The sequence below is a fragment of the Vigna unguiculata genome, chromosome 5 (genome assembly GCF_037176805.1).
Source record: "Vigna unguiculata cultivar grain cowpea cultivar isolate G323 ecotype 2 chromosome 5, ASM3717680v1, whole genome shotgun sequence".
NCBI lineage: Eukaryota > Viridiplantae > Streptophyta > Magnoliopsida > Fabales > Fabaceae > Vigna > Vigna unguiculata.
Genome location: NC_140796.1, coordinates 28,647,523 through 28,658,269, shown reverse-complemented (window position 1 = coordinate 28,658,269; position 10,747 = coordinate 28,647,523). Strand labels below are relative to the sequence as shown.

The 10,747-nt window shown below is 38.1% G+C and overlaps 1 long non-coding RNA gene across 1 annotated transcript; it reads left to right on the top strand.

Annotated features, from left to right (window-relative positions):
- Positions 1-1,157: 1,157 nt before the first annotated feature.
- On the top strand, positions 1,158-3,694 carry LOC114183174 (uncharacterized). The gene is made up of 2 exons (XR_014995167.1): positions 1,158-3,185; positions 3,307-3,694. It is a non-coding gene; the product is annotated as an uncharacterized LOC114183174 (long non-coding RNA).
- Positions 3,695-10,747: the final 7,053 nt, after the last annotated feature.

Below are 10,747 nucleotides of genomic sequence, written 5' to 3'. Positions count from 1 at the left end.
TCCTAGGTGTAACATGCAGTGTAGCACCACTATTAATAATCCACATGCTCTCATCAGATACAAGATTAATGGACTCAAAGTCACGAAGAAGAACAAGATCACCATATGTAGTAGTAGTGACACGATCATCATCATGATCATTCTCTCTTTGTTTGCCCTTTTTGTCTTTGTTCTCCTTTTTCCACTTAAAACAGTATTTCTGAATGTGCCCAGTTTTATGACAAAAATGGCACTCTAAATTCTTGTATCTTGACTTGGACTTGCTCCTACTCTTCTCTCTACCACCTTTATGTTCCTTTTTCTAACTTCTCCCCTTAGCTTCTGTAACAAGCATCTCAGACTGAGATGAAGAACCATGTGCCTTCCTTCTCATCTCTTCATTAAGAGCACCGCTTTTTGCCATCTGAAAAGAAACAACACCATTCGAGGCAGAGTTCGTAATTGAAACCCGAAATACCTTCCAAGACTCTGGTAGAGTATTAAGCAACCATAATCCCATAACTTCGTCATCAAACTTTATGCTCATTCCTGACAATTGATCTAGGAGCCCTTGAAACTCATTTAAGTGAACAGAAATAGAAGAATTCTCCCTGTACCTCAAATTCATCAAGCAATTTAACAAATACAATTTATTATTGCCCGACTTAGAAGCATACAAAGACTCAATCTTCTCCCACAAAGCTCTGGCATGTGTCTCATTGGCAATATGATTATAAACATTATCTTCAACATATTGCCGAATAAAACCACATACTTGTTGGTGCTCAAAGTCATATTCTTCTTCAGACATAGAATCTGGCTTCTGTGTAGTAAAGACCGGAAGATGCAATTTCTTGACAAATAATAAATCTTTCATCTTGCCCTTCCACAAATGATAATTTGTACCATTCAAAGCAACCATTTTTGCATTTGCCTCCATCATTCAAGCAAGTAAATATAGCCGAACCAAGAGCTCTGATACCACTCTGATGGGGAAAATAACAACAAACAATATACCAGAGAATGCAGCGGATATAATTTCCCCTAACTTGCAAGAATCTATGAGGAGCAATAATCAAAGAGCAGCAATAATAAATCACCAAAAGCACAAATAAAGGCACCAAGATTTTTAATGTGGAAAACCTCTCAAATCAAGGGTAAAAACCACGAGTCGTCAAGACCAAAGAAATAGCTTCAATATGATCAACAAGAGTACAAAAGAGTCTCAATCAATAGCACAAATTAGTGCCAACACCCAACCAAATAACAAAGCAACAAAACTTTCAAAATAGAGAAGAACAAGAGAGGAAAACCTCTACAAATCACTGCTGCAATGCGAAATTAATATCTCCCAACTCAGACCTCGTATCAAAGATCCGACCGGTCAGAATGAAGAGCAATGAGTTCCGAACCTGTTGTAAATATTTCAGCTCGATCCAACGGTGAACGAATCCGCAGCGCCGATTCTACTATGACAACTCTGTGAAAAACGTGAACAGAATTTTTCCTCTACCTCTCCCTCTATGTGTTAGGGCTTTCAGTGTGTTCTGACTCTATTGTTCTGCCTCTCTCTTTATTTTATAGCCCCCTCTCCACTAGGTTAAGTGAGACATGGACTTCTCAAATTTTGGGTCTTTTATCCACATAGGAAGGGAGCTCAATACCCAACAAGTTTGCATATAATAAAGTAGTTCATAAAACTACTTAATATTTCCCTTTAAACTTGTGTTTAATCTTTTGACACCTTTAGATTTAATACCTCTACCTATTTAATTTTATTTTATTTAGAAAGAAGGGGTATCTAAAAAGTATTAGATTGAGTTAATACACCCTAGGGTATTTAATCGATAATATTGTGAATATGCGTTGTATTTATAGGCTGATGTTGACCATTGGGGTATTTAATCGATAATATTGTTATCTGGCACATTGTATCCGGTAATATTGTTGGTTGGCAGATTATGCTTTTATAATATCACTGATTCACAGATTGCCTTTATAATATCACTGATTCACAGATTGCCTTTATAATATCATTGATTTGCATCTCTTTATAATATCGTGATTATTCTAGTAATCACTTTATTGGCGCGTTTATAGCACAACGTGATATTGTATGTGTTAAAAAGGGTTATTAATGATTTGTTAGATGTGTTTAATTCGGGTAACAGGGGAGGTACACAAGCTCCCAAGCTCGGAATTTCGGATACAAGTGAACGAGTTTAAGATATGGGCGTTGACCGAGTAGTTTGGATTCGGATCGCCGAGGTTTGGCTGAGTTATCTGTTGAGGTGAAGTTGGCAAACGATTATGGCGTCGACATGTTTGCTGGAGGACTTAGGTAAAAATGAGTATTGTGTCTAGTGTACCCCTCGAAAATGGTTGCAATTGCCATGTCAGTTTATTTGTCACGTTGATGACATGACATTTTAGCGGTCAGAGGTGTGTCAGGGGCCTTTTGAGTTCTCCCCTTTCAAATGTCCATTTATGATTTTTCCCTCTTCTGGAACGTTACCTGGTGCTCGCGACCTTCATGTTTCTGGTAATCTCTCATCCTAGGCATGTCTGTGATGTCTTCTTTGATTTCAGATTCTTAAACGCGTTTTAGATGTTGTGAGAGAGAGAATCTTGACATTGTCCCTATTGTAAATAAATTCATGTTTTTTTATCAACTGGATCACGGGTCCTTGGTTGGCTGGTTTCCCAGTATAATGGTGTTTATGATCCTCTTTTCACCATATATATAGAGTTTGTATTTTAAGGGTTTTAAGGACAAGTTTTTTAAGTTGAAGACCTTGGCCGTTAAGAACGTGACTCTTCTGTCAAAGGTGTTGTAGGGCTTGAAGCAGAAGGTTCAGGCTCTTGAATCTGAGAAGCTTACCTTGGAAAAGGAGGAGCAGGCTTGGTTGGGGGAAAAGACGGATATGGAGAGGGATAAGAAAGAAGGCTCTCGAGGATAAGGTCATTGAGCAACGCCAAGCTATGTCTGTCAGTAAAAAGAAGGTCGAGGACCTTGCAAACGACATGGAAACCAAGTTGAAGGATGCCGATACAATTGCTCGTCGTCTTAAGGAAGATATGTTTAAGCGGCAAGAATCTCAGGACAAACCGAAAAGCAATATTTATGAGGTAGAGGTCGTGAAAGTCCTGTTGGCTAAAGCTTGCATGAAGGCTTATTTCGAGGTCTTTATGATGGCCATGCAACAGTAGGTTACCCTGTATAAAGATGTACTATTGGAATTCATTATTTTGGCTCTTCGACTGTGTTTTGCCTTAGAAAACTTTTGTTAATCTTAATGTTAATATTATGAGATTTTTTCTGTGTAGTGTACTGACCTTTTTGGTGAGGTGGAGTTGCTTGATGTGGTTGTGCTTGACATCGATTGGGTTGTGTGTTTACCCTGTGAATTTGTGCTGCCTCGACGGGTGATGGTTGTACTTGTCGGGGCTTTATAGCCTCTACATTGGTGCGCGTGTAGTACATAAGCAGTACCATTTGGGGTTGTATATTTGCTACCTCGGCGAGGGTTGTATATTTGCTACATCGGCGAGTAGTATATAAGTTGTACCCGTTGGAGTTGTATGGAATTGTACCGTCCTGATCATCCAAGGCATGACCGATTCGATTCATGAAAGTCTAAGCCTAGAAATTTGGATCTAATTGATATTTTATTATATGAAATATTTTGGGATCAGTCGATCATGATATTTGTAATTGTTTTGTCTATAAATAAGAGATTAACCCACAGGGTCACTGTCAGGTTTACAGAGGGGGTTTCATTGGGGAGATACAACACACCAATGAGACCTGAGCCCAACCACATAAGGCATTGACACCACTCTCAACCCAAAACCTTAAGGCAATGGGTTTATGGGTCTTTATTCTTATATAGTGCTCTACTTTCTCATTTCTGGTCAATGTGGGACTTAGACTCACACTTGGATTCCTAACAATCTCCCCCTCAAGGGTGAGTCCCTTCAACCACATTGGTACACTCCCCCTCCGGTGGAAGTTGCCCAACCACGAGTACTCCTTTTCTGCCCTTTTCTGTACCGCCGTTATTCTTAACGGGACATGCTTTACCTGGAACCCTTACCTGGGACCTTTGCCAGGAAGACTTTCGATACTAGGACCATACTGCACTCGTCTGAGCCGGTTTTAACCATCGACTCTGATACCACTTGTCAGGTTTACAAGTACTCATTTTCTGTCCTTTTCTGTACCGCCGTTATTTTCTTAACGGGACAAGCTTTACCTGGAACCCTTACCTGGGACTCTGTACTCATTTTCTGTCCTTTTCTGTACCGCCGTTATTTTCTTAACGGGACAAGCTTTACCTGGAACCCTTACCTGGGACTCTTGCTAGGAAGACTTTCGATACTAGGACCATACTGCACTCGTCTGAGCCGATATTAACCATCGACTCTGATACCACTTGTCAAGATTTACAGAGGGGGTTTCACTGGGGAGAACAACACCAATGAGATCTGAGCCTAACCACATAGGACACTGACACCACTCTCAACCCAAAACCTTAAGTCGATGGGTTTATGGGTCTTCGATACTAGGACCATACTGGTATTGCACTCGTTTGAGCCGGTATTAACCATCGGCTCTGATACCACTTGTCAGGTTTTATAGAGGGGGTTTCACTGGGGGGAACAACACCAATGAGATCTGAGCTTAACTACATAAGACACTGACACCACTCTCAACCCAAAACCTTAAGCCAATGGGTTTATGGGTCTTTATTCTTATATAGTGCTCTACTTTCTCATTTCTGGTCAATGTGGGACTTAGACTCACACTTGGATTCCTAACTGTCACGGGGAACGATTTTCTAGCGTCAGTATGCTCTTCATTGTACGTTAAGTCAGAAAGGTTCTTATAATTTTTGTCTTCGGTAAAAATATTCATTTTTTTGCCGGAACAGTGCACAGAATTATGGTCTTGCTAGACACCTAATCGGTTTGAAATAAGACGAACGTTAGCAAGAACATTTGGCACCCACCGTGGGACCCGGTAAAACAGATTCCCAGCCCCTATCAGCAGACAAAGCGACCACACGATGGCGAGAAAACCCTGATCTCGCATCTGCACCCTCACTCACTCTTCTCTTCTGTTATGCCATCAAAACAGTTCTCTCATAGCCAAAAAGCCCAACTCTCCTCCTTCGTCGTAATTTTCTTGAAAATCGAATACGAATTCGCACTAGTTGAAAATAGGCTTATTATGACAGGTAAAACAGGCTTACTATGACAGGTATTTTGACATCATAGTTGTAGGAGTCATAGAAAATGCGCACTTGTTATGACGTTGCAAAAACCTGTCATAATAAAGTTTTTTTTATAATTTTTTTTACCATTTTCTTCTTCATTCAATTCACTTACAAATATATCTCATATCAACAAACCAAAAAATTCCCAAACAATTAAGTTGTGTAACAATCTTCAAAAATTGAAATGTATATACTTAAATCTACAACCTTAACTTTTACAAACACTCTTAAAACCTTAATTATAAACAACCTTTTCAATAAGGAAAACCTATTCGATTTTTGAACCTTTTCACCACTGTTTCCTAAGTTGTAATATTCTTGTTGAGGTGGTGATATGTATGTTCAGTTTCCTCCTTTAAGAATATCACAAATAAGATACCCAAAAAGAGGAATTTGGGAAACAAAACTATCATCAACTATGCATACCAGGTTCGAAAGGAAGTTAAATCTTGCCCACATCTTTATTCCAACGTAGACTTATTTCATTAAGAAAATTCATCAAAAATTATCGGTATCTAATAGGGCCTCCACGATCTTAAACACTCATTTCACTGATTCAAGCCAAATGCCAAGACATCATTTTAGTTACCTAGAAATACTTAAATGAGTCAGTATAAAAGGCTCAAAAATTAAATATAAAAGAGCCCAATACCCAACTTCATTTTAATATTGTAAACTTAATGCTACTAACCATAAAAAGAAGTGGAAATGGTTTCCTTCAAATATCATTCATGAAAAATAAATGCTACTAACCATAAAAAATGTCAGTTACGAGAAATCAAGCAATCCCACAATTGCAATATTATGAAGAACCTGAAATATTAGGATTTAAAAACTTAAACAATAAGATTTAGAAAAAAAAAAGGTTGCCTTACACAATATTGAAAACACAACATAAAGATAACACAACCCTAAGCAGGTTACATTAAGTTGTTAACCCACCAAAGCAAGTCTTCCCTTGTTCATAAAAGGCCTTAGGGTTAGTAGTGAATCTTATTGCTCAACAAACATAATTGCATTCTCAAATGCAATCCAAAAAAATAACAATATGCGTTGACTTAGTGTTGTTTGTACCACTATCCCGCTAGCAAAGCATGATTTAAATAAATAGATTAAACATTTATCTGCATTTTCCTTTACTATTGTTATGCCGAAGATACTAAAAACCCCACCCATGAATGAGCCAAATAAAAATAAAAGATAAACCCTAAACTTAGCACCTGTGGATAAATTCTTAAGTCACAGGATCAGGGGAATTAAATTAAACCCATAATTTCCCCAAAACTTTCGAATAAGAAAAAAAAGCAAACCGAGTAACAAGGATAAAAATTTTGGATGAATCAAAAAGCAACCAAATTAAAACGTTAAACCAAACACAAGCAATACAACTTAAGATAAGCATTCATTCCCGTGTAACATTTCAACCAATCTAGAAACGCCTTTACGATTCAATATGATGCCAACATAGGGTAACAATTGCAACACACATTAAAATGATAAAGGAATTCTCACTCACTCCAAAGTATAACCATAGTCCGAAAGACATGTGCAAACTAAGTGAACGAAAGAGGGAAAACCTGTCAAAACGGTGGTAGAATCACCAATGTGGCAATGAGGGCAAATGACGTGGCGAACGGCGCGACGAACGACATCATTGAAAAACGCTCTAACTGACATCGATGGGAGAGGTTGATGACGACAACGCTTGTGGAAGCTACGACAACGAGAAACAAAGGTCCTGTCGACTATTTTAGAATGAAAGGAGATGATGAACACAACATGGACGGGTTGAGAAAGAAGGTGGACGAGAAAGAGAAATGAAACTACTTTGAGAAAGAAGGGAGGCGAGAAAGAGAAATGAGGGAAGGGAAAAATTAGGAATTTAAAGATATTATGACACGTCTCCCACAATCTATCATAATATATTTTTAACATAATTTCAATTTTATGATATGTCTCTTGCACCTGTCATAATAAGTTTTCTCTTTTTACTTATTATGGCAGATCCCCTCTCCCCCGTCATAATAATTGTTACTTTTATTACAAAAATGTCATCGGTCAATATATTATGACAGGTGACTTATACATATCATAATAAGTCATCATAGATACGTTAAGTCATAAAGGTTCTTATAATTTTTGTCTTCGGTAAAAATATTCAATTTTTGTCGGAACAGTACACAAAATTTTGGTCTTGCTAGACACCTAATCGGTTTGAAATAAGATGGACGTTAGCAAGAGCATTTGGCGCCCACCGTGAGACCCAGTAAAACAGATTCCCAGACCCTATCCGCAGATAAAGCGACCACACGATGGCGAGAAAACCCTGATCTCGCATCTGCACCCTCACTCACTCTTCTCTTCTCTTATGCCATCAAAACGGTTCTTTCATAGCCAAAAAGCTCAACTCTCCTCCTTCGTCGTAACTGTCTTGGAAATCGAATACGAATTCGGCCACCGCGACACCGCCGTTAGACGCATTAATAGCGGCAGCTTCGGCTGCTGCCCCGCCTCCATCGACACGCGGCACCGCTGGCAGCTCTGGTACCTCCACCAATAGCCACTTCTACCGTGATGACCTTATCAACGGCTACCACGTTGATGAGATCTCCGTTGTTAGAACAGCGCTAACACCATTGCCGCGAAAACAAACTTGGTCTTTTCATGGACGCTTGTGTCTGTACCGCTTGTCACAAACGCAAAAGCAAGAATCAGCCAAGCCTCCTGTTCAAACGACATCTGCCCCAAAAATGGTCCAAGAAGATCGTGGAGCGAAAATGTCAGAGAACAAATTGAGTGAGAAGAAGACGTGTTGAGTGAGAAACCACTTTTCCACGATCTATCGGGAGTACAATGAGCACTCCAACACCCGTGCCTACCATTGTTCTCGCAGCCCAAATTTTCCTTCACCATGATGGCAGCACATCATAAACATAACCACCCCACTAGGTGAACGTGGATGGTGATGTTGGAGATGTACTAAAGCGTGAGGTAGTCGTGGCTTGTGACACAGATGTTCCTAGACTTAGAGTTGATCAACTTCAAACGTGAAAGCCCCTACAAACGAAGGAGGTAGTTTTCGTTAGTTTCAACCACACATCTCGCTGGTAAACTTGGTATTAATTTGATATAGTTTTAATTAGAACGGATCTGATAATATTTTATTTGTTAGTACTTAATAATTAATAATTAATATTAACAAAATAAAGAACATGCATAAGTTTGTAAAGGTCTCGGATTTTAATATGTAAGTATTTTATTAAAATTATTTAGTTCTATTCTTGGGATCACTTAAGAATAATATATATTGCTAATACATATAAATATTTTAGTTCTCATTTTAAAAATTACTTGTTTAAAAATATTGGTAGAAATTACTTTTAATATCACTATCTTAAGAATATACATTGATACTAGATGAAAATATTTTCAATAATTACTTTTAAAAAGGTTTCTTTTATAAACCGTGTGTGATTTTAGGTGGACCAATGATTTTATAAATGTATTTTAGAAAAATTAATTTCACAAAAACAATACTCAAACAATATTTAAAAAATAAAAATCAAATATTTTACATAAAAGAAATTATTAATTATCAAATTGTTATCTTGATAAATAAACAAATTTATTTAAATAAATATTACAATTGATATATATAACTTAAATTATATTATGTGTACACTAACCTTGGTAGTTATGTTAAAAGTTAATCTCTCAATTCGACAAACTCTGAGCTCGGCTTGGGGGCGGTGAAGAGCCGTTAAAACCACTAACCTCGAGCTCGGCTTAGTGGCGGTAAAGAGCTGTTAAAGCGACTAACTCCGACCTCAGCTTGGGGGCGGTAAAGACGACCCAAGCTCGGCTTGGGAGCGGTGAAGAGCCGTCTAAAGCGACGACCCAAGCTCGGCTTGGGGGCGGTGAAGAGTTGTCTAAAGCGACGACCCAAGCTCGGCTTGGGGGCGGTGAAGAGCCCTCTAAAGCGATGATCCAAGCTCAGCTTGGGGACGGTGAAGAGCCGTCTAAAGTGATGACACAAGCTCAGCTCGGGTGCGGCGAAGAGCTGTTAAAATGACAAACCTCGAGTTCGGCTCGGGGGCGGCGAAGAGCCGTTAAAATGACAAACCTCGAGTTCGGCTCGGGGGCGGTGAAGAGCCATTTAAAACGATGACCCAAGCTCAGCTTGGAGGCGGTGAAGAGGCATTAAAGTGATAACCCCTATAAAACCATGAATTCTTTTTTCATCCTTTACGCCTCAGATACTAATGCTCAAGGCTAGGGAGCTGTCTACCGTCTTGGTCGTCCAAGGCCCGACCCGATTCATGAAAGGCTAAGCCTAGGAATTTGGGCCTAATTGATATTTTATTAAGATATTTTTTTATATGAGATATTTTGGGATTAGTCAGTTATGATATTTTTAACTATTTTACCTATAAATAAGAGATTAACCCACAAGGTCACGGGGAATGATTTTTTGGCATCAATGTGCTCTTTATTGTACGTTAAGTCAAAAAGATTCTTATAATTTTTGTCTTCGGTAAAAATATTCAATTTTTTGCCGGAATAGTACACATATTTTTGGTCTTGCTAGAAACCTAATCAGTTTGAAATCGGACGGACGTCGGCAAGAACATAAACTATCTCGACTATAGTAGTGCATGAATTGCACCCGGTTGGGGTTGTATGAAGTAACAAGTATAAAGATAAGATAAGTATAAATGAAAGTAATTTTATTGGAAGATAAGTCTCATTAAAACCTTACTCGATAAAAAATCTTCTTTAGAGACAAAATCTGAGCTAAGGAAAAGACTACTACATTCTTGTTAATGTTCAATTGTAGTACATGTGGGTTGGATTCCAAGTTATTGGTAAAAGTTTATAGTTGAGTTACTCGAGCTTGTAAGGAGGTGGTTAGTGTTAATGTTCAACTTAGTACATGTGGGTTGGATTCAAAGTTATTGGTAAAGGTTTATAGTTGAGTTACTCGTGCTTGTAATGAGGTGCTTATTTTAAAAAGGCTTTCCAAGTTCGGGGCCAATTTGCCTTCGTTTTTGTTTTTCCAAGCTTCCTCGAGCTTTCTCTATTATAAGACCGAAAATGATATTCAGACATTCTTTTTGGACTCAAATTTCGCATTGATGATGTGGCACAACAATTTTAATTTTTAAATGAATTTTCATTTAATCAAAGTAATTGGTGTATGTTTGGGAGTTAGAGAAGTTTTTGGGCAAAGGCAAATGTAAGACCTGAGAATTTTAAATAATTAATTAAATAATTATTTAATAAATGCAGGTAGTAGGAGCCTTTAAGGCATTTAATGCGGATTGCTATGATGTGGAAAAGTACTAGCTCAAGTGGTTGAAAGTACTTGGTTGTGTCAGACGACTTGGGTTTGAGTCTATGTACCTTATTATTTGATATTTCAATATTATCATTGCATTATTACTTTATATATGAAGATTTATTATAATTTTAGTTAAACATGAACCTGA